Genomic DNA, 23,743 nt, shown 5'->3' with positions numbered 1-23,743 from the left:
AAATGAGTGTCGTGCAAGTTGGTTTTACAGAGGAAATATTGTAACGGAATCTTCTTCATGTTTCTCTCAGACTTGTAGGTCATCATGAAAGCAGTGACAATGTCAGCAGGAGTGCATAACATTCTGATTAATATATGTACATTGTATAAGTAGAGAGCATACTGTAATTGGTCATTAAGTGAGCTGATGCTTAAATAAAGTACACGACATTTCAAATGAGCCAAAACCTGTTTAACCGAAAGCCTGACACTTAGACGTGCCTAGATGTTGTATAAAATTAAAGACGGGCTTGTTGGTTTCCGCCACTTAGTTTTGTGTGAGGCACATTCTATATTACGCTATTTTCTTGGGGACTGGGGAATGGCTCAGTGGGGAGAGCACTTTCAGAGCAAGTGTGACAGTTAGAGGTCTGGTCCCCAGCACCCGTGTCAAGACGGATGCAATAGCGCACATCTGTCATTGCAGTGCCACACATCTGTCATTGCAGTGCCACACATCTGTCATTGCAGTGCCACACATCTGTCATTGCAGTGCCGCACATCTGTCATTAAAGTGCCACACATCTGTCATTGCAGTGCTGTACATCCGTCATTGCAGTGCTGCACATCTGTCATTGCAGTCCCGCACATCCGTCATTGCAGTCCCGCACATCCGTCATTGCAATGCTGCACATCTGTCATTGCAGTGCCGCACGTCTGTCATTAAAGTGCCACATATCTGTCATTGCAATGCCGCACATCCATCATTGTAGTGCTGTACATCTGTCATTGCAGTCCCACACATCCATCATTGCAGTGCTGCACATATGTCATTGCAGTCCCACACATCCATCATTGCAGTGCTGCACATCTGTCATTGCAGTGCCGCACATCCATCATTGCAGTGCCGCACATCTGTCATTGCAGTGCCGCACATCCATCATTGTAGTGCCGCACATCCGTCATTGCAGTCCCACACATTTGTCATTGCAATGCTGCACATCTGTCATTAGAGCACTGCACATCTGTCATTGCAGTGCTGCACATCTGTCATTGCAGTGCTGCACATCTGTCATTGCAGCACTGCACATCCTGCTACACATCCGGCATTGCAGTGCCGCACATCTGTCATTGCAGTACTGCACATCCATCATCACAGTGCAGCACATCCATCATTGCAGTGCTCTCATTGTGAGATGGGACGTGGAGATGGGAGAATCCCCAGACACTGGCATACCTGTGTGCAATGAAGCCCTGCCTCACACAAGGTGCATGAGCACCGAGGTTGTCCTTAGACCTCACCTGTACACCATGGCCTGTGTGAGCCTATGGCCGCACACACCCAAAGAATTTGGTTTTTAAGTTTCTTTCTTGTGACTAGGCACTGAATGGCTATTTGCTTGTTTGCTTGTTTGATGGAGGCAAGCAAACTTAAAGGAGCAAGATTCTTTTCTTTTTTAAAAAATCAAAAATCTGTGAAACCAACAAATCCTACTTTGAGCTTTGGTTTCCTCTCATTTTGCTGTGGCTCTGGTCCCTTCAGACAGTGTTCTGGCCACAACGGTTGACAGTTAGACATGCGAACCCAGTGAGGGAGGAACTGGATTGTGACTTGTCCGAGTAGAGGGTTGCCTTGCCAGTGAATTCTGTCCCCAGGGATCTGAACATCTTGTGTCAGAGCAAGTGTGATCCTCACACAAGGCAGCTGCTCACTCTTTACGCCCTTTGTCTTGTCGGTGGATTTCCCCACTGGTGCTTGGGGTGAGGCCCAAGCCCTGTTCATGCTACCGTTGAGATCTGATAAGATTTTAAAATGTGAGGCCTGCATAGACCCACATGATCAGGTTCTTGCATTCAAATACAATCCTTGGGCATCATTTTGGGGAGAGGACAAAAATGTAATCCTCCATGAGGCTCTACCTGCATCACGAAGTGCTAGCTTCTGCGGATGCTCTCAGCAGATACTCCTCAGCCTGCTGTGTACAGAGCTAGGATGTCTTAAAGCAGGCAAGCAGGCAAGCAGACAACCTCTAAGGCTAGGATTTAAATTGACAGATAAATAAAAAACAAAACAATGCATGGTAAAGATTTATAGCGGTGACTGCCAGTGCTTCTGGGGAGAGGTTACTAAATGCAAGGAAACCAGACAAATGCCAGCATTTTCTTCTTTTCCTTTGTAGTACCCAACAGATACACAAACAGTGGCTGGGTGGCTGAGCTCTCAGTTTCACTAGCTCTGAACACGAGCTTCTTTGGTTCTGTAGAGAGCCAGCCTCTTCACTGTCCAATGCCGCAGAACTCTGCAGAGTTGGACACGCTCTCTGTAAGTACAGCTGCTTGGTGCTTTAAAAAGTGTCCAGTGTGGCTAAGAAACTGGATGTGCCACCTTACTTAAAATGTTTTAAATGTCACATGTGGCTACATACTGGCTCATCCAGCTTTGGCAACTGATGGGCAAGTGGTGGCCTGTGCTTAAGTCCTTACTGCTCTGGAAGTTGGAGGCTGGTGGTGCCAACCATGGTGTGCCCTAAGCATGGTGGCGGCACAACACAGCCTGGAGGCTCAGGCCTGGTCTAGGAGGATCAAGTGATGCCGGTGCTGCTCCAAGGCTGTGCGCAGCTGCATGTCCTGGGCTAGCTCCTGACCTCTGTAGGTCTAGGCTGATCTGCCTGGCTTTAGTGAGAACTTCTGAAATGTTCACATAGAGTTCTGGATTTGAGAAGAGAGCTTTGCCCTTCCAAACTTTCCCCCACCCTCTTGGTCTCATTATTCGACTTACACTCAGCCCCTAGCACATGAAAGAATATTTCTTGAATCACCTTAGTTCAGGCAAGACCAAGCAAGGGTCTGAGATAGTTGATTTGCACATACACACACCCCTAAGCAGAACCACGGACTCCTTTCCTTGCCCATGAGTGTCATGACTTTCAGTTGACCGTGAAGGGTCCAGAGCCTACAGAGATACAAGCACCTTCAGGCAAGTGGGCTTTTTTTTTTTCTGGTGGATCCTGGTTTTGTCTGCAGACTGACCTGAGGGAGGGACAGTGGATAGAGGAGTCATATGGCTGTCCTGCCCAGATGACGCTGTGCAACCCAGAATATACAGAGTACTTAGGTCTGTGCAAGTGCAGAGAATAGAACTGCATTAGGCAGGCCACTGTCCTTAGAAATGTCACACCCAAACCAACACACACACACACACACACACACACACACACACACACCACACACACACACACCACCACCACCACCACCACCACCACCACCACCACCACCATCACCACCATCATCATCATTGTCCAGGAAGACATTTAGAAAAAATAATTGCTCCTAAGCAAATTCCCATCCCCATGTCTTGTTTGTAGAAATAGAGCCTCGCTGCCAGTTCTGTCTTCAGAGAAGCTATCAGCTGCAGACAGAATCAGAATCTTAGGAAGGAAGGGGGATGCTAGCTGATCAGAAGTCCCTTCCCCTACGTCGTCTGTGCAGCCCGAGTTTTAGGGTGCTCTGTAGCTAGATGTATCACTTGTCAACATTTCTTAGGAACCTGTGTCACCCTGACACTGTGTGAGCGTCCCTGGCCGGGTCCTCACTCATATCCCATTTAGTGTCCGCTCAGCCCACTGGGCAGTTCCCCTGGGCGTGTGTCTCCCCAAACAAACCAGTGTATTCAGTACAGCACACAGGCACCAGCCCCGTCCCATGCCAACCCCGGGCATCTGGACACAGGCCTCTGGTGATCCTCGGAAGCTGTCGCCGTGTGCTTCTCTGCCTCGGGCTGGCACTGCTGTTTGTACTGTTCCAGCTTGCAGCCTCCTTATGGCCTCATGTCTCAGGCTGGCCTTCCCCAGCCGCTACAGTACCCCTCCAAAAGACCAAAGGGGGCTTCTTACTGAGTAAAGGGTGTCTGTCCAACCTTCACTGTGGCCTGCCACACCGTGCCTGGCAGCCACTAACCCACCCTCCCTTATCTACCCACTGAGCTCACTGTCAGGCCTGGCTAGCAGGTCACCCCAGAAACTTCCTTAGATGGCTCTGCCCTGAGGCCCCGCACCTTCTTCCTGGGGCCTTTTGCTCAGTTATCTTGTGGAAGCCTAGAGCTCTGGGACCATCCCAGCCAGCTCCCAACTGCACCTCTCCATCCCCCAGGACAGGATACGCTTAGTGTCTGCAGACACACGCTTGCCCTCACACTCTGCTACCAACGCGAATGGGGTGTGACTTTTATGTACTCTTGACTAGGTATTCTTGGCAGTTGGGGGAGGCCTTTGGCTTTCCCTTGGGTGTGAGTGTGCATCTGCAACTCCTTGTGGGTGCTCTCTCTTTTGGGTGTGAGTGTGCATTTGAAACTCCTTGTGGGTGCTCTCTCTCTCTCTCCCTCTCCCTCCCCCCATCACCTCCTGTTCTGCCACTGTCACCTCCTCCCTTTGTTGCCCTAGCTGCTCACTGTCCCTGCATCTGCAAAGTGTTATCCTATGCCATGATAGCACTTTTAGAAAACAGTCTTCTGTCACAAAATAAGACCCTTAAGACATTTCTGGCAAGGGCAGCCATAAAGAACCAAGGTCAGGCGATCTCCCCACTTTCCTGACTCCAGAATGGCCAGATTGGAGCTAGCCCAGTGGCTGCCTCTTCATCCTTCCTGGCCGAGCCTGAACGGCTCCTATTTCAAGAATTCCTGGTCCTTTGAAGGTGGCCTTGGATGTCTGAGCCATGCGTTCCAAGTCACCCGCCTCCATCCCAGGGAGGCCCTTGGGGAATCTTTTCTGGACAGGGGCATGGAGATGCAAACACTGACCCTGCTTTTGAGTTCTCTTAGGTGAAGAGAGTGGGAGCTGTGGTGCTGAGGACTTCATCCTGCCAGTCAGGTGGGAGTCAGTCCTGGAGGAGGAGAAGGAGGCAGAGGGGGCGACTGAGGCGTTAGCAGCTGAGATGTGCCTATCAGTGGAATCTGAGGGAGGTGGAAGGCAGGGCTCACCAAACACTGCAAGTATGCCAAGTGTAGGGTAGAGATTGCGGGAGACAGCCAGCTTAGCCAGGAGTGTCTGTCTCCAGGGCACCACAGCCCTGATGGACCTCCAGCTGCCTCAGCCTCCCCCCACCCCCACTGAAGACCCCTAGAGCCAGGCATACCATGGACTGCGGCCCTGCCACCTTCCTACTACCCTCCTAGCCCATGTCCCGCAGCAGCAGCCCCACAAGCTGAAGCTTGAGGAGAAGGCAGACAGCTCCGGGAGGCCCCCACGCACAGGCCTCCTCACCAACAAGGCCTGAGCCTTCAGGGAAAATGCCCCTCTCCTCTTTGCTGTCAGGCTCAGGGCTCACAATTAAGCCACTGAAAAAAAGAACAATTCACAACAGGCCCACACAGAGAAGTCTTTTCATGCCACAAATGGCCGAACTGTCCCCATTGGCGCCATTTATGTCTTGTGTATAGGAGGGACTGTACTTGAAAACGGTCAAGAAGCCTTACTCAGAAAAGGGGGTGTTTGGCCATTCTATGGAAAGCATCCTGAGAGAGTTCATTGTTTCCAGCTGTGAGGTGGCCCTGGACCAAGAGCCTTGAGTTTGCTCAGTGGGGGATGGTAGGGGGGGTGTTGACATAGTGACCGGCACTGTGGCTGGCAAAGCCTTGGTCATTGAGACTGTGAGGTGGGGAGGCCGCTTCATGGTTGCAGTCGGGTGGCAGGCCCTGCCCAGCCCCAGAATTGTCCAAGATAGGACACAGTGGCCAGTGCGTGTGCAAGACCTTGGAATCCAATGTTGGCTTGGGCTTAGTGGTGACTTGATGGCATGGAAAAGCCAATGTTTGCTGGCCTGGAGTGTTCTATCCACTCACAGAGACAGCTCGTAGACACCCTGTGAACTTCCTACACGGACATGCTGATCTGAAGCTGTCTTCAAGGGACATGGTGTGATTTTTAAGGACGCTCGGCTCATGTGCTCCCCACCCGGATGGTCACACCAGGTCGCGTCTCCCTTGCAGCTCTGTCCTGCCCTAATCGACTGGTGGAGAAGCAGGGCTGTCTGGACTGTGGTCCCTATGCAGGTTAGGGCCATACCTAGCCACTGGGCCAGAGTCAGGACATCAATATGAACAGGGAATGTCCAGGGCTGTGCTCTGTGTCCCTTGGCCAGGTGGCCCTCTGCTCCTTGAGCAGCAGCATTATTATAACTGCGGTGTTAACTCTGCAACATTGTCTGGGCTTGGAGCCTGACTGGCTGTTAGCTCCATAACCACCCATCCGGCCCACAGCGGGCCGGCTGGTGGCTCAGGGTGACATGCCCACAGCGGGCCGGCTGGTGGCTCAGGGTGACATGCCCACAGCGGGCCGGCCGGTGGCTCAGGGTGACATGCCCACAGCGGGCCGGCCGGTGGCTCAGGGTGACATGCCCACAGTGGGCCGGCTGGTGGCTCAGGGTGACATGCCCACAGCGGGCCGGCTGGTGGCTCAGGGTGACATGCCCACAGCGGGCCGGCCGGTGGCTCAGGGTGACATGCCCACAGCGGGCCGGCTGGTGGCTCAGGGTGAGATGCCTCTTTGCCATCCTGCTTTCTGAGGCCTCCACACGGTCTCAGCCCAGGCCCTCCACACCACCCACTCCAGGTGCTTCTGAGTCATGAGCTGTGAAGAAGAAAAGGAAAGATGGAACCAGAGGCTTGGTGTAGTCAAAACCCTCATTCCACATAGCTGCCTCCTCCCAGCTGGGCTCCCAGGTCTCTGTAACCATCCACGCAGCCTCCGGGCCCCACTCAACTCTGTCTGACGTGTAATGACTCATTTCCTCAACTTTTCCTTTTTCCTTACTTATTAGAATGAACATCCTGAAAAGACATATATATCTGCCTCAATTAAATGTCCCAGAGACTATCAGAATTAATTTTTTTTCATATTATTAGAACCTTGCGTCAGCAAAATCCATAGCCATGTGCTCTGAGCCCTAGGGATGGGATTTGGGGTGAGGGGTGGGTGGGTAGTCGCTCTCAGATGCTGTGTCTTAGGACAGTGTTAGCCAAAAGAGGTCAGAGAGAACCGTGTCCTATTTCTTGTTTCCAAATATCCTACAGAGGCAGCGTGAAGGTTGCTCTGGCCTGTGAGGGTTGCTCTGGCCTGTGAGGCCGCTGCTCGCAATGTCTGTCTGACACATTGACGGACCCTGGCTCAGCACACGTCCTCGTAACGCAGTCTGGGAGCCCAGCCCTTGGAGTGGCACTGTCAGCATCTATGTGGGTCTTCCCATGTCAGTTAACCTAGCCTAGATAATTACTCGCAGACATGTCCAGGGGCCGTCAGTGACTCCAGGCCCAGACAAGCCGACAATCGATATTAGCCACTGCAGTTGAAGAGCAGGCCAGTGCTTTGGGGTACACAGTGTCTGTCATCCCTGGTGCCTCATAGCCATGTGAACAGAAGGAGAATGCAAGGCAGATGGGCACAAGTTTGGGGGTGTGAAGGGCACTGACTAAAGCCTCCATGCAGGGCTTAGCAAGTCATGAGCGCAAAGGAGCTGATGCCTGGATTCAGATGCCTGGGGGAGACATCCTGGCTCTACCAACCGCCTCACTGTCCTGAGCCTCTCAAAGACTCAGATCTTGACTCTGTGAAAGAGTTTCGTCACCCTGAGCAGCGCATCTAGCTTCTAGGAAGGGCTGTTCAGAGCACATGACTAGGAGAGCTTTCCACCCAAGTCTCAGCAGCAATCCCTATGTTATGTAGACAGCGGCAGCCAGCCACGTCTCAGGATTCTGGGAGAATACGTGTCTTAAGGTTTAGTTCATCTCTTTCATCCGTGTTGAGGTCCACAGAGAGTCTGCTCTGTCTTCTGCTTGGTTTTTTCCTCAGCTGTTTTTTGATAAATGAGCCTAAGGCATCGGTTCAGCTCAGGAGCCTGGAGTGTTTGCACACCTTTGACTGGACTTTCCTCCTTTGATTACCTGTACCTGCACCTAGTATCCTTTTGATAGACACCTGTCCCTTTTCAGGAAGATCCTCTTAGACGCAGGCTATGCTACACCCAGGGGTCCATCCTGTGCTGCAGCTGGGCTGGTTCTGGTCTGTCACAGCCTCTATGCCATATCTAATGTCCATAAAGCAGGCGTCAGATGGCACAGGGCCTTGAGCTGCCTGTACTAAGCAAGGAGTGTCACTGAGGAACTCGACCAGCCCTCTCACCCCTCTGCTCCCTAGTGGGACATTCCTAGGCTCGTGCTGTAGGCAGGATGTGAGCATGCTTGGCAGGGGCGGGGGTGCGGACACCAGGACAAGAAGTACCCCCCTGTAGTTGCCAGGCACCAAGAACACGGCCAGCCAACTGTGTAAGCTGCTGTCGTCCTGGCATCTTCATCTCCCTCACACCCACACGCTCCATCCAGAGTCGCCGAAGCCCAAGCCCTTCCTGCTTCTGTGAACCCAGGCTTCCCAGATCCCTATGTGTCAGGGTCTCTTCCAGCCTTGCTTCTGCCCCCCACCCACCCCCTGCCCCCGCTCCAGCCGCTCAGTATCCATGGGCATCTTGCCCACAAGAATGGGTGTTGCTTCCTTCCTCTTCTCCTCGACTGGGCAGCTTCTCCATGTCTTGCAGTTTTAGCTGGGTGCTTGGGAACCACTTTGCTTCTGGCCTCCACTAGGTGTAAGGTTCACCAAGGCTGCGCTGTGTCTGTTATTCTCTGTGCCTCATCCCTAAGCTGCCCTGACCGTCATGGCTCAGAAAGAGAGAAACAAACCCAAGAAGACATACAGACTAAGAAATGTCTGTGGGGGGGGGGGGGCACATGTGCTCAGATGAGAGGGGCCCGTTGGAGGGAACTGGAAGGGTGCAAGCCCACCAGCCTGTCTTGCTTCTGAGAACTCCCAGGAAGCACTCAGGCTAGGCAGCACAAGTCCTTCTGGGAGCATGAAGGGACGAGGCCTTTCCTTTACCCTGAAGGGTGTTGAACTCGCACTGTGCTGGGTAGGTCACAAGAGCCCAACATGGCTCCTTAAGGACTTTCATCATGGGTACAGCACATCTTCAGTTCACCCTCACTCACGCCTGCGGAGCTGGTTGTCCTTGGTGACCTCTCACCTGAGGAGAAAATGGAGGCTGAGAGAAGCTGATTCAGCCTCCCCCCTCCCTGCTCTCCCCTCCCCTCCCCTTCCCTAGCCTCAAGGACCTGCACTGAGCAGTCCTCCCCAGGAGGAAGCAAGGGCTCTCTAGCCTCACCGTGATCCACATAGCCATCTCCAGGTTATGGATAAGATGGGGACTGACTCACACGAGGACAATTCAGAGATGGTGACGGTTTGTAAGGCAGTGTGGAGCTTCTAGCCGCAAATGCCCCACCGAGGGGGTCGCATGTGTAAACTCAACCAAGCAGGCTGGAGGTCTCCCCCACCCCGGGACTGAACGTTGCCGATACCTGAGTGAAGTAGGGGAGAGATGGATGGCAACACAGTGGGGACCAGAAGCAGGCTCCAGCCTCCCCTCTGGGTGTGGCCCCATTTGCATCTATATTAGCATCTGAGGGCTGTGAGATAGGGCAGACACATAGCAAGAAGAGCTTTCAGGAAGGTGCGGCTATGGCAGGCGGGATCGTGAAATGGGAGTGGGAAGTGAGACTCTTAAGAGGAAAATGACCCAAGACTAGAACTCAGACGGTGGCCACTAGAACTCAGGTGGCGCCGGGCGTGGCCATGAGCACTCATGGGAGCCTGAGGATGGAGAGGTCAAGGATGGCCTCGGTTTCGCAGAGACCTGAAGCTGGAGCTCCGTGAAGCTCAGCCTGAAAAATAACCAGAAAAATACTGGATGCGAGACTGTGCGTACTGGTGTCTGTTGCCGGGATTTCCGCCATGACTGACCCTGTGCCTGGGAGAGCCTGCACAGCGGGAGTGGGGCCCTGAGAGTGCACTGGCTGCTGGCTGTGTTCTTTCAAAGGCCCAACTATTAGCGGTCTGCTTCAGTCTGCCCACTTGTGATGTCATTGCTTACCTGCCATGGGGGAGTGACCCTGCCCAGGGCCATATAAAAGGGCAGACCCTCCACATGGTCTCTCTCCCTCTCTCTCTCTCTCTCTCTCTCTCTCTCTCTCTCTCTCTCTCTCTCTCTCTCTCTCTCCCTTTCCCCTTCCCCCCCCTCTCTCTCCCTCTCTCCCTCTCCCCCCCTCTTACTTTCTCTTCCTCTCTCTTCTTCCCTCTCCCTGGGGTACCCCTCCCCCCTTTCCTTTCTCCCCCATATGCTCATTTAATAAACTCCATATGACATAATATCTGGTACCTTGCCTCTCTCATTACCTAATTATTAAATATAAAACCAACCACCTCCTGCAGCCTGTCCCAGCACCCTTGCCCATGTGTCTCTGGCCTGGGAAGCTCAGTACAATCCCCAGGCGGTGCTGGCAGGGCTCGCCAAGGTGCATGGAAGAGTACACGGGTCAGGGTCAGTGTTTCTCCAGCCCAGCCCTCCTCCTATCTCTTCTTCCGCTCTGCTGTCTCCCACCTCACCTCCCTGATTGTTCTCTGCCAGGCTCTCAAGGCCGTGACGTCCTTCCTTCCCAGCAGAGCCCTGCAGAAGGAGCACTGTTTGTCCCACACCTCCTGAGGACAGTCAGGAAGGCAACCCGCTGCCCCCCCCCCCTGCATCAGTCCTGACTTCTTCAGACCACAGCCCTTCATCACGGTCTCCCCGCAGTCAGCAGCGTTGGGTTCCTACTCTAGGAGGCACATTGGCTGGGAAGATGGAGAGAAACCACTTAAACCCAGCACAGGCAACACAGTAAGGCCAAGTCTCTGAAGGAAAATGGACAGACTGGTGGGGAGGAGGGAGGGAAGGATGAGATTGCGTCTCTGGTCCCTCGTGCCAAACCCCCCGAGCTATAGGAGCATGGGGCAGGAAGCTGCCTCTTCCTTCCAGTCGATCGATGGAGGTTACTGCTCTTGCTTCTGAGAAGGCTCAACAGTGGCACCTACGGTGTAGGACAGGCGGGGAGGGGTCTGCACAGCCAGGCTCGCTTTAATCCACTCTTGGGGTGATGGGGTAATGCCGCCTCCTGCGTACAGCCCAAGCGCACGTAGGGAGCAGTGATGGCTGAGACGATGCTGGTCTGGGTCCAAAGACCCCTCACGGTCTCCAGCTTTGCTTTCCTGTGGAATAGCAGACAACCCATCCTGGTCTGGACTGGGGTGTTCCAAGACTCCAGCATCCTGAAACCAGTGGACGCAATAATCCTGGGGACCCCAGCCGTGGAGCTACCGCCAGCCTTGCTGTCTTTTTTTTTCCCCTCTTCTCCAAGGCAGAACTGTCACTACCAAAGCGTGCTGTGGTGTTCAAAGTGTCAAATCTGTATAAATACAGCCACATTTGGGTCTGCTGTGTTTTCCCTTTCAAACACTGATTCTTTAATGGCCTCAACCACTCCAACCCTATCACTACGTGGGATGGCATCAGTTTTGTAATCATGTTGTTGCCTCCCTTCGTGAACTACTCAGACGGCACTCTCAGGCCATGTGCTGCTGTCTTGTCAGCGTGACGACTGACGCCGCAGCTAGGCAGGGGCCTCTCAGGGAAGAAAGGAGCAGAAGGCCAAAGCACTGAGCAGGCAGACAAGACCCATGAGGTCTCTCTACCCCAGGACACTCCCAGTCAGCAGTCGGAAATCCTGAGCTGATTCGCCTTGCTGACTGGAATGCCTCAACCAAATTAGTGACAAAGAAGGCCCCCAGCCTCTTTCCACCCTTGTCTGTGTGCTAGGGCTGCGGCTCAGGCTCTAGGGACTGTGCATCTTGCACTGTTGTGGAAAATAAGGCTTGCAAGCCCAGCCTAGAGCTTGTAGACAGGCCACATGACAGGAAATGGAACTTGGCCGGCACTGAGGGGAACAGGACAGGAGTTTGGGTCTGCGCAAAGGCAGGTGTGGTTGAGACAAAAAGATGGAACTGTTTGAGCAGCTGCAAGTCCTCCACAGCGGAAATGCCCTCAATGCCACAAGATGTCCGCTGTAATTGCCACAATAAACATTTTCCTATAGCGGATGCAAATTCTAAATTTGAGCAAGGTTATCATCTTCAGTGCTGTGGGGATGGTAGAGGTTTTGTCTTACCTTAAAAATAAGTAATTTCTCACACCCTACTTAAATCACCAATGGAAAAAGTTTATAATTAATATTTGTTCTCCCAATGAATTTAGTGTCATACAGAGCGCTCCAATTCCCCCTATCAAATGCTTGAACGGGAGACATTGCGAAGGTTTGCGTTTGTTCTTCTAGGATGAGCTTTATCTCTAATGGGGTCACAGACAACTGGGTGGTGGCTTTAATAACTGAAGGAGAGATGGCCCCGCAGCCCCACACAGTTGAATATACACCCCTTTCAAAATGCAAAATTCTGTTGATTCTTTCTTATGTTAACACCGCGTTTCATGAAAAACGTGATGCCGCTTCTCTGGCGTCTGACAAACATCTGGGCAGAGTTTTCCAGAAGCCCCACACTACTTACATCTTTATCCAGTCTCTTCCTTAGCGCCATAATTCTGAGGCCAGTGCTTCATGAGAGAAACTGGGCAACAAGTACAAACCTCGGCGGTGCTGAAAGATGTTCAGTTAGACACTGGACACAGGAGTTCCACGCCAGCCTTGAATTAGAATGTCAATTGTCACAGAAGGGTTTTTTTTAAAAAAGGAAGTGTGTGTGTGTGTGTGTGTGTGTGCATGTGTGTACATGTGCATTTGTGCCTGTGTATGTGTGCGTGATACTTAATTAGCAAGCTAATTATCTACCACAGATTTGGAGAGTCCCAGCCCTTCCTGGGAAGTGGGACATGTTCATGTGTGCTATTAAGAAGTGTCTGTATATTCAGAGAATACAGATTGGTTTTAATGTTAGAATAAGCACAACCTAGTTGGAAATAACAACCAGTGTGTGGTGTGTGGTGTGTGTGTGTGTGTGTGTGTGTGTGTGTGTGTGTGTGTGTGTGTGTCTCCCCAAGCCTGTGGGTGGCCCTCGTCGTTGTACAGTGGTGACATTGGTGCCTCACGGGGTACCCTCCTCACATCCCTGCAGGCTGCCATGTCTGCCTCGTTCCTCAGGAAGCAGTGAAAAAGATAGAAATCCGAAGGTGGCTTTTCCTACCTTGGACCTGAGAAATTACAATTTTGCATATGTGCGACAGTAGCTTTTCAGTCCTAGAAGGCAGAAAGCCTGTAGACAAAATGCCCCTTCTACTGAGGTCCTCCAAAATAGACGGATACAAATGATATTGATCTCCATTGATTTTTTTTTTCCTAGGGTTTTTATTCTGTGGAGTCAGAGGAGTAAGTGAGCTGACAGGGCTGCTGGCTTTCTGTTTTTATAAGAACTCCATCAAATTCTAACATAAATGTTTCCTGAACATTCCATTTTTTTTTTCAGGAAACCTGCATGAGAGAACAGCACCCATCCGTGGGAACAATGAAGCGTTCTGCTTTGTCTGCCCATAGGAACTGTGAGCTGTGCTCCAGCTATGAAATGCCAGCCACCTCAGCACACGCTCTTTCTGCATTTCACAACATTAATTTTAAGAACAGTGGCTTCTTTTCCTGGGGGGGGGGGCAGGGGGCGGGGCTAGGCTCTGTATGTCCTCTGTACCTTAGCTATTCTCTTCCTAGGTTTTCTCAGATGGGCGGGTGTTTGCCGAAGGATGAATGAGGAAAATGGTGTGGTCCTGGTATTTATTTCATGACACTGCCCACAGGGGCTCACTGGCCTGCAGGCGAGATGCCAGCTACCAGCCCGCGATTTCTCTGTGAAAAGAACCTTTCAGCTCTGTCACCTCCTGCAGAGAGCTGATTTTTCCAGCAGTCAGGCTTGATCGGGGTAAATAATTAGAGAGCTGGAGAGCGAGCGAAGACATCACCCTAGTGTTGTGTGTGATGCCGCTAATGTAGCCACAGCCTCGGTGACTCCAGGCTGATACAGTCTCACAGCATCTTTCTCCAGAGCTGGGAGGGGGAAAAGGGGGGGAGGGGGAGGCAGCAGCAAAGCCTTGCTTTGCATTGCCTTGAAAAACCAAAGAAAACAGGTCCTTATTTGGAGTAGGGTGAACCTCAGTCAGCCTGCACTCTCCAGAGGCTTCTATTCTGGCATCATCCTGCCCAGGGCCGTTACCTGGGTCTACTGACTTATTGGGCTGTTGGAATGGGCCGGACTCTGGGTGGTGTGGGCCCGCCACCTTCTTACCCAGCCGACCCTGAGGGGATAATAGCTAGCCGCGGGAACTTTTACAGGTATTCGTTCTTTTTTAAAGTACATTAGCCATGCGTATGTATAGCCCTAGAAATATCTGCCATTCTGAAACTTGCTGGGTTTTATCCCTTCCTGTGTGGTTTTCATGAAAACTTTCCAAGGCAGTGGTTCTCAGCCTTCCCAACGCTGCGACCCTTTAGTAAAGTTCCTCATGCTGTGGTGAACCCCCCAATCATAAAATTATTTTTGTTGCTACATCATAACTGTAAATTTGCTACCATTGTGAACTGTAATGTAAACATCTTTGTTTTCTAGTAGTCTTAGGCAACCCCTATGAAAGAGTCATTTGACCCACCAAAGCCCCCTGGTTGAGAACCACTGGCCAAAGGCTTAGTGAAAGGCTCAGATTTTTCTCTGCGCATGCTTTTACTGACGAGGAGTGGTGTTAAGCAGGCCAAACCAATTGCTGAGAAAAAGTAGTGGGACTGATGGTATCTTGCTACTTACGAGAAAGATACAGTTACTCATGAAATAGAATATAACATAAATAATTAAAATTCATAATCACTACGTGGCTGTATATACAAAGTCTCCTTAATAAACAGGACCAGAGATGGATGGTGTGTGAAAGATAGGCCATAGCTTTGGGGGCCTGCCTAAGCTGAATGGAAGACACACACACACCTGCCCCCAGCATCGAGACAGGTAGCAGCCAGCTGGTCCCCTACCAAGGCTAGGCTCTGACTTACTCACCTCAGTCACTGCCGTCTTCCATGAGGCTGCATCAGTAGGTCACCAACTCAGCAGGCCCTGCTGGGACCTGGGTTTGTGACAAACCCACCTAGAGAGCATAGTCACAGGCCAGTGTCTTTTCATGCTAAAGTGTATTCAGACCACAGCACCTACTCCCTGCCTCTCTCTCTCCCTCCCTCCCTCTCTCTCTCTCTCTCTCTCTCTCTCTCTCTCTCTCTCTCTCTCATGTCCACTAATTCACTAAGAAGGCAGTTTGTCTTGGAACTAAGAGGATCAATACTTAGTTGGTGTTAACCACTTACCTCACAAGCCTAGAACCTTCCTCCCCTCCCCTTCCTCCTTTACTCCTCCATCCATCTGTCCTTCCATTCTCCCCCCTACCCCCGCGCGCTCTCTCCTTCGTCCCCCTTTCCCTCCTTCCTCCCTTCCTCTCTTCCCTCCTTCCTTTCTTCCTCCCTCCCTTGCTCTCTCCTTCATCCCCCTTTCCTCCTTCGTCCCCCTACCCTCCCTTCCTTCCCCCTCCCTTCCTCCCTTCCTTCCTCTCTTCTCCCTTCCTTTCTTCCTCTTCCCTCTTACTTCCTTCCTTCTCTTCCTTCTTCCCTCCCCAAACCCTAGGGCCTTTGACGGCTGCTCTGAGGCTGAGGAGGTGTCAGAGGACTGGTCAGAGTGGCTCCTGGCAGGAAGGTACGCACACAGGACAGGGCGTGGAATGTGGGAGAGACCACGACACTCTGTGCTTGGGTAGGGTAGAGGACAGTCGTCTGGAGAAGCCAGGAATGCTTGTCTCACTGTTCTGGGACAGCGTCCAGACTCTGTCCTGGTGTCACCAGAGAAACCTCTGAGGGAAGCAGTATGCAGGGACCCTTGCCCCCTGTGCGCCAGCAGGTCGGACCCCAGCGGCGGGCAACGTCTTTGTCTGCCTGCGCCCCCGTGCTGCGTTATCCGTTGATTTTTTTTTTTTTTTTTTTTTTTGTTGTTGTTGTTGTTGCGCCGCTGAGTTGAGGGCCTGGCGAGCACGGGTTCCCATGAAGTGAGCCTGCCGCAGCTGCGAGGTCCCTCTAACTTCGAATTTCCTTATCACACGCACACTGAAAGAGGTTCCTCCGGCTCGGTGGAGCGAGCCCTTCCATCTGCTAGTGACGCGGGACCGGTAAGTAGGAGCCGGTGCTCCAGTGGTGGGGCTTGGGGCGGTGCACTTCAGTCACCGCAGGGGACTCAGCAGGTGCAGGTGCTCCTCCACTTTGCGAGGTGAGCTCCCTTCTCCTGCGACCTCTGGGGCGTTTCTTCCTGGGGTAAACTATGAGTTCCTGCTCCCCAAGCATCGCAGGCACCTCCTCGGAGCTACCCTGGTGCCCAGCCCTAGGCAGAAGCTGGGCTGGGACGCTGTAGCGCTGCCTGCCCATCTCACCCAGAGTCTGTTGCTGGCTAGACATGGCAGGCTGAGTTACTGATTGACAGACACAACGCGTTTTATTTTAGGTATTAGGCAGTCTGAATGCACGGGAGTCCTCTGCACTTTGCAGGCATGTTCATGACTAGAAAAGAAGGACAAAGGTGCCACCCAGCTTTCCATGGCTAGCCTGGTGACCAGACGTCTGTTGCTCTATGAAGAGCTAATTAGAAACACACACACAGAGTGTGAGTGTATGTATCTGTGTGTGTACGTATGTATATATTTTTATATGTTGTGCATATGTATGTTGTATACATTTAGATATCCTCTGAGATTCCCTGGATTTTTGTATATCTAAAATGCCTGCATCTCAGCTACCCCGCCCCCGCCCTCCCTGCAACATTTGACAAGTAACCGCTTCTGTCCTGGAATGTAACGATTGCACAGGGCACTGCGTGGTTTCCATTTGGGGGTGAGTCTGAGGTTGGGGTGGGCATTCTGCATAGTTTAATAAGGTAGGCAAATAAATATTGGGCTTCTTTGCAAAAGATGCTCCCCACAGTGACAGGAAGATGGAGCTTGAATTGTTTGCTCCCCCCTTATTGTAGCTTTAACTTGGTTTTCATCTTGCCTTGCCTTCAGCCTTCTGCTCCTCTATCCAGAACTATATCATTTAAAGAAAAAGGATTTCAGCCTCTTTTGTCATTCCCAAGAGCTCTGCTCTGTGTGTAAACTTGGCCTGGATTCTGGAACTCATTTTTGTGGTATCTTCGCAGGAAATCGCAGCCTGGGTCAATATGCACACATGCCATGCCCCCACCCCAGCCAAATCATCTGAATTGTTTTAAGAGATTATTTTTAGACCAGCGAACACTTAGCAGAAAATATCTTTACAAGATTCTGATATATCTATTTTTGGCTTCAGCACTATAAGAGCTTGCTCAAAGCAGCCAGTCCCAATTGATCTTTCTAACTAAATATATTTATATTGTTAACGATTAAAGCATTGTACATGCTCTATATAGAATAGCCCATCCGATAAAATAGACATTTCACTGTGTAAACTACCTGTCCGATTTTAAACACTCTGAGTGCATTTGTCATATTTGGGGAGGAGGTTCTGTGGGAGACTGAATCAGGCTCCGGCACCGTTTGTTCTGGCTTTGCATTCTCTGTAAACTCACTCTGTATCCTATACAACCTGTGCCTGTCACTTCTTACAATGATCTGCTGACGCGTGTTCGGTTTACATTGTTTTAAGATAAATGATGCCTATGTACATGTGTGATTTACTCTGTGGGTAGAGATGACAGTTATCCAGGTGGCCATAAGGAAGTGGCCACCTTTATGAGAAGGAGTGTCACCCTGGAGCCATAGTTTGAGTCAGCAGCGTGATGCGGCACCAAAGGGTCTCCTTTGCGGTAGCTCTCCCGCCGGCTCTCCTGGTGGCTGTCGATTCACCGTGGAGCCCAGAGGCAAAGACACAAAAGCAGAACATTTACTGAGCAATAATCTGCTGTTTTCCTTTTGCTTACTTAACTACGAAATGGTCGCAATGCCCTGGCGGCAAGCAAGAAGCTCCCCCTTGGTTAACCTGTGATGGAGTGTGAGAATGGCTTCTGAGTTGGGGCTGACTGCTGTGCTTGTGAGGAAGCCGGGCACAGGCGACACCGAGCGAGTGTGGCGCCTTTGTGCCTCATGTGTGGAAAGCCCGTTACCTGTGTTGCACCACCATGCTGGTGTACTGTACATGGAAGAAATGTATAGAGTTCACACAGCAGTAATGTGGGTTTTTTGTTTGTTTGGTTGGTTTTTTGGTTTGGTTTGGTTGGGTTTTTTTGTGGTGAGCCGTGCAAACGTCTTTCTGAGATCTTGAGAACAGAACCTTAGAGCAGACTCCAGGACAGACAGAGGGAAGGGAAGAGTGATGGAGGGGAGTTAAAGTGGGGCCAAGATGACTCCCTCCTGTGCAGCAATGCTGTGACCTAAGTGTGGATGTGCGCTCCACAGGAGCAGTGGTGCGCTCTCTCTGTGGCCTTTGTTTACTGTGGTGCAGTTGGCACTCAGTCCCTGGGGAGGCTTATATGGTCTATAAAAATCTCTTACTGATCGCCTGAGTTCTATTGTGTTCTACAAAATGCATACACTCAAACACACATTCACTGAACAATACCCTGGACACTAAACCTTCATATAGCCCTCTCTACATTGAAAGGGGAAAAAAAGAAAACATTCAGTCCTAACCATTCAAATGAAGTGTCTCTCAGTCTCAGAAATATTTGCGGCAAATATTCCGGCCTTGCCTGATGTTAACCCGCCGTTTCAGATATTCACTGGAAGTAAAAAGCGCTCCCTCGTTTTGATGAATAATTAAAAGGGACGGGTTAATATGGAAGCCTGCGTGTTGTTCCGTTGTCGCCGCCTTGGAGGCCCGGGGAATCGATCCCACTCTGAAAATCCTGTGTATCTCTCATTTATTAGGTGTGGTGTAGGGTTGGGGCAGGACCTCTGGACCGTTAGAAATTATTCCGTAGATATTTTACGGTGTGTTTTTACGATGTGTATGACACATGTGCTTTTGACATTAGCTGAAAGTAAGATAGAATACTTTGGGGGAGGTTGGTGCTGTCCTCATACCTGCCAGGGGCCTGTGTGGCAGGAAGATCAGAGCTCAAACCATAGAACCCAAGTGAAGAATCCGGAGCTGGTGACACACCTGTGATCCCAGCACCGGGGGTCCAGCCTGCGGGCTGAGTCCCAGGCCCAAGCCAAGGTGGATGGTGTTTCTGAGGATGACACACAAGGTTGGCTTCTGGTCTCCCCCCACAACCCTCTCCCACACAGAGAGTGAGAGAAAGGGGAGGGAGAGAGAGAGAGAGAGAGAGAGAGAGAGAGAGAGAGAGGGAGAGAGAGGGATTGAACAAGGTTTGAGTATAGTTTTGTAGAATTCAGCTCTCAAAAACAGTGAGATGCCTTAGTGGTCCCTTTGCCATATAAATTGTGGGTCAGTGGCTTATCTGTCGACTTGAGATGGTTGACTAATCTTAACAGTTTAACCTGTCTTGGGAAAATACAAACTAGGAAGCACTTCCCAGAAACCCCAAAGGCCCTGAGCAACTAGTTCTTAGTGGACTCGCAATGGCCAGTTGTTAGGTTCTTTGACTTTTCTCCCTTTGACCACTGGGTGATTGATCAGTGATCATGGCTTGTCTGGGATCTGGTGTGGGATGAAGTTTCCTGTCTTTCCTCAGATTTCTGTACCAGTCTCTTGGTCAGACATGCTGTCCCTATGCTCCAAGGATAACCACAAGGTCAAAGTGCGCAGTGTGGTCAAAGAGCACAACCTCACTGAGACATCTTTGAGTGGTCAGACAGTGGAAGATTCTAGAAATTGAGTGTAGCAATAGTCCCCTGGTATCTAAGAAAGCTTGCCAAACATAGCACCCTAGACGAGGTTCCACAGCCTGAAGAGAAACTTGTGACATATTCTTACACTTATTTAAAGCATAACCTTCACACCAATGCAGAGCTACCAGCGACAGCTAAGCAAAGTGTGGCAAGGAGGGAGAGAGCCATGAGCAGAGCTGGTCTGAGTACTGAGGTAGGCGCGGAACCAACCAGGGGGAGTCTCAACGAACCCCCCCAAGTCCTTAAAGGCAGGAGCCAACCACACCCCCGCCAGTGGGAGCTCGTAAACAGACCTCTGAATTTTCTGTCTCCCAAGAGAGAGGAACAGAAATAGGGCGAGAGAGGAAAGTGACCCTGCCAAGCCCCTTTCCCCTACTGTGTGCTATCAGCGGCAAAGCCGGTGATCTGTGTCTCCATGGTATGGAGGGGCGGCAGGAGCAGGGTGTTGGCAGAGCGGGGGACTCCGACAAACAGTGGAAGGGAGGCTGGTAGACAGGCGTTGCCATGTGCTTCTGGGTGGCAGGGCATGGCAGGGGCCTCACCACAGCACCCCCACCACCAGCTCTTTCAAGGTTAACTCCTCCCTGAAGACAGTCCCCACAACAGCCTTCGTGCTGAGCTGCGCCTGCCCAGGTCCAACCTATAAAAGCAACACATCCTGTTTCTTGTTTCTAATCCCGGCCCGTTTCTTCACAAAGCAACCAGACCGTGTAATAATCCCTTTGCCCCAGTGTGTTCTGCTGGCTTCTCCATTCACTCTCGGAACAAACTCCGGGATCTCCTCTGATGCCTTCTCCTTCTAAGAGCTGGCCCTGCCTCTCGTGGTTCTCTCGGGATCTCCTTCTTCCTCCTAACTGGTCCCTGCACCTCACCAGCCATTTCGTGCCTCAAGGCCTTTGCACTGGCCCCTGTATTCCACGGCTGGCTCCTTTGTGTAATTCAGGCCTCAACTCAAATTTCACCTCTTCAGAGAGGCCGGTCCTTACATCTAGGTGATGTAAGGATGTGTAGCCTTGTCACCTCGTTTTATCGTCTTCACACTACTTTAGCCTGGCATAAGACTTTTATTTGCCTGTTTCCCAATTGTAATTTCCTTCACGGCCATGGAGAAAGGTGGCCGTGTTGTGTGCTGTGCCTCCCCACTCAGAACCAAGCAGGGAGTTAGTATTTGCTAGTGGATTACATGACGGGCTTTGTGCTCACTGTGAGCCCTCACAGCCTGCAGTCTTGCAGAGCCTAGCGATGGCATCCGGCAGCTTCCTGCAGGTGCACACAAGAATGTTCTGCCTCTCACTTACTGGCCCCGTGGTAGCCAGGCACTTTAGTCAGACCCCTTCAACTGGGGGCGGAAGGCCCTCTGGAGAGCTGCTCCATCTTCTCACTGTGCACGGCCCTTGTAAGACTCAGCCCTGTCACTCACAGCGCACAGATCCTATGCTTTCTTGACCTATTTTCCTGTCCCCACTCGAGTTGAGTCGTTAGCTGGAGAGCCCTGGTTCCGGACACTGTCCGCTCGCAGAACTCTGGCTAACGAGTGAGATGACCTCTTAAAGTGGCATAGGAGGCCGGGACCTGGTGCTGGCCGTTCCTTCTGCCCTGTTAACTCCAAATGTGCAGGGATGGTTAGGAGCCCATGCCGTGCTGACCCCAGCATTTTCGCCAGCTGGACGGCTGTTTCATCAGAATGCCCGGCACATGGTGGGGAGGGGGGAGCTCCCTATTGCAGGGAGGGCTTGGATGTGGGGGTGATGGGACAGACTTTGCTGACCAGCACTATCACCTCCTCCCCAGATGTCGCAGATTGTGGCCTCAGCGGCCACACTGGGAACTAAGTGAGGGGTGACATGGGCCAGCTAGTCTCCATTCTTTCTGCTTTTAAGCTGGAATGGATGCTGCCAGTGTCTTTATTTCCCTGGATGCCTGAACCCTCACTGCCCTGCCGCCTGCCTGGATGGAGTTGATCATGTGTGTAAGTGCGTCCGTCATTCCTTGTTTGCAGGGGGTGACATGTTGTCTGCACACATGTTGATCACATGATGATTTGGTACCGGAGTTCTGAGTGGAGCTTCGTGGGAACATTTGTTAAGTTGTCCGTCCGTTTGCTTGCTCACTGGGTGTTTTGAGACAGAGTCCTCGTCGCCCGGACTAGCCTCAGGCTTACTGTGTAGCTGAGATGACTTTGGGCTCCTCATCCTCCTACACGCTGGAGTGACCAGCATGGACCGCCACGTTTGGGGATACTTTGCACACAGATGTATACCAGAAGCTAGAGGGTGTGTCTGAGCTTCCAGAAGGACCAAGTGACCAGTGTGTTCAGAGACTGTCACGTCAAGGACTTCTCATTTCAGCATTCGTTTCTGGGCACTGCCGGTTCCCTTTACTGCACAGGACTCTTGACATGACAGATAATAATTTATCCATCCAGACGCGGGGCTCCACTGCATCATACAGCTTTAAATTACATGCCATTCCCTTTACAAAACCACGGAGTAACCAACCAGCAAAATGACTGATGTGGAAAATAAAGTATCTTTCCTTTGGAAAAGATAGGGCTGAAGAGAGAGAGAGATGGCTCAGCAGGTAAAAATGCTCGCTGCTCTGCCAGGGGCCCGAGTTTAGTCTCCACATCCAGGCAGCTCACCATTGCTTGTAACTCCAGATTCAGGGTGTCTGAAGCCATTTTATGGCCTTTTTAGGCTCCTACGCACATGTAGCACACATCACACACACGCGCGCGCGCGCGCGCGCACACACACACACACACACACACACACACACGCTAAAAAAAAGGAAAAAGAAAGAAAACGTAGAGCTTTGCGGAGGCAGCAGGTAAAGTGTCTTGGGGTCTCTTTAAGCTTTTATTCACACATATTAATTGCCGAAGTAATGAGCTTCGTGGTGGTCCTCTCACGCGTAAGCATGGCCGCCGCTGAGCATTTCATTCGTATGCGCCGGCATCTCCTCCCCGTCTCCTCCTCTCCCCGTTTCCTCTTCCCTAATAGTCCCCTTCCAATCTATGGGAGTAGGAGAAAGCATAAGATCGCCATTCCTCCTCCTCTTCCCCCTCCTCCTCCTTCTCCTCTCCCTCCTCCTCCTTCTCCTCTCCCTCCTCCTCCTCTTCCTCCTCCTTCTCCTCTTCCTCCTCCTCTTCCTCCTCCTTCTCTTCTCCCTCCTCCTCCTCTTCCTCCTCCTTCTCTTCCTCCTCCTCTTCCTCTTCCTCCTTCTCTTCTTCCTCCTCCTCCTTCTCCTCTCCCTCCTCCTCCTCTTCTTCTTCTTCCTCCTCCTCCTCATTTCACTTAACACGATCATCTTCAGTCCTGTTTTCGTACTTACAATGAGATGGCGTGTCTTAGTTGTATTTCTATTGTAAAACAAAGTCACACTTTGAGAAACTTACTCTCCAAATTTGTTCCACGGCTCTCATGGAAGTCTCCCAGGCTCCATGGGACATATGTAGACGTACCAGGCATGTCTCTTCCTTTGGCCTTTTACCATCATGCACAGAAGACATTGCCCTAAAACACGCTGGAGCCATTGAAATCCCACAGCTAAGAGACTCCTTGCCCAGTGTGATGCTTAACTCATGGACAAGAGGCCCCACCCACCACCCACTGTGCCTGGCGCCGTTCCCTACGCTGGGGTCCTCTAGGAAAAGGAGAAGGTGAGCTGAGTGCATCCGTCACGCTCTCCCCACCTCCCCTGAAGCCCTTGCGGCCTTGACTCCCCACATCATGAGCTGTACACTCTTCCTCTCTTACACTGCTTTTGTCATAGTATTTTATCACAGCAACATCAAAAGTGGGCAAGGCACCTCATATTGCTTTCTCGAGCTTGCTTTTAGAACACTGTCTGGAAGCCTCCCTCATGCCTCCATGTTCCCCTGACTCGTCAGCACCCTGAGTCAGTCCTTTAGAAGCAAAGCTGCGCTCTCTCTCTCTCTCTCTCTCTCTCTCTCTCTCTCTCTCTCTCTCTCTCTCTCTCTCTCTCTCTTCCTGCTGCAGGATGCCTTTGTC

General features: G+C 51.5%; 1 long non-coding RNA gene across 5 annotated transcripts in view; it reads left to right on the top strand.

The window, feature by feature from the left end:
- LOC311582073 overlaps positions 1–23,743 on the top strand; it is a 99,765-nt gene that overhangs the window by 9,485 nt on the left and 66,537 nt on the right. Inside the window, exon 1 of one of the 5 annotated variants that reach the window (XR_014774001.1) lies at positions 15,466–15,613. The exons of 3 other annotated variants lie outside the window; for them this stretch is intronic. This is a non-coding gene — a long non-coding RNA (uncharacterized lncRNA). Of the gene's footprint in view, positions 1–15,465; positions 16,080–23,743 lie in introns of those variants that run through there. One more of the 5 variants, XR_014774002.1, reaches the window with a different exon arrangement.

Source organism: Acomys minous (assembly GCF_964271855.1).
Source record: "Acomys minous genome assembly, chromosome: 13".
NCBI classification, from domain to species: Eukaryota; Metazoa; Chordata; class Mammalia; order Rodentia; family Muridae; genus Acomys; species Acomys minous.
This window is presented reverse-complemented; position numbering and strand designations above follow the sequence as displayed.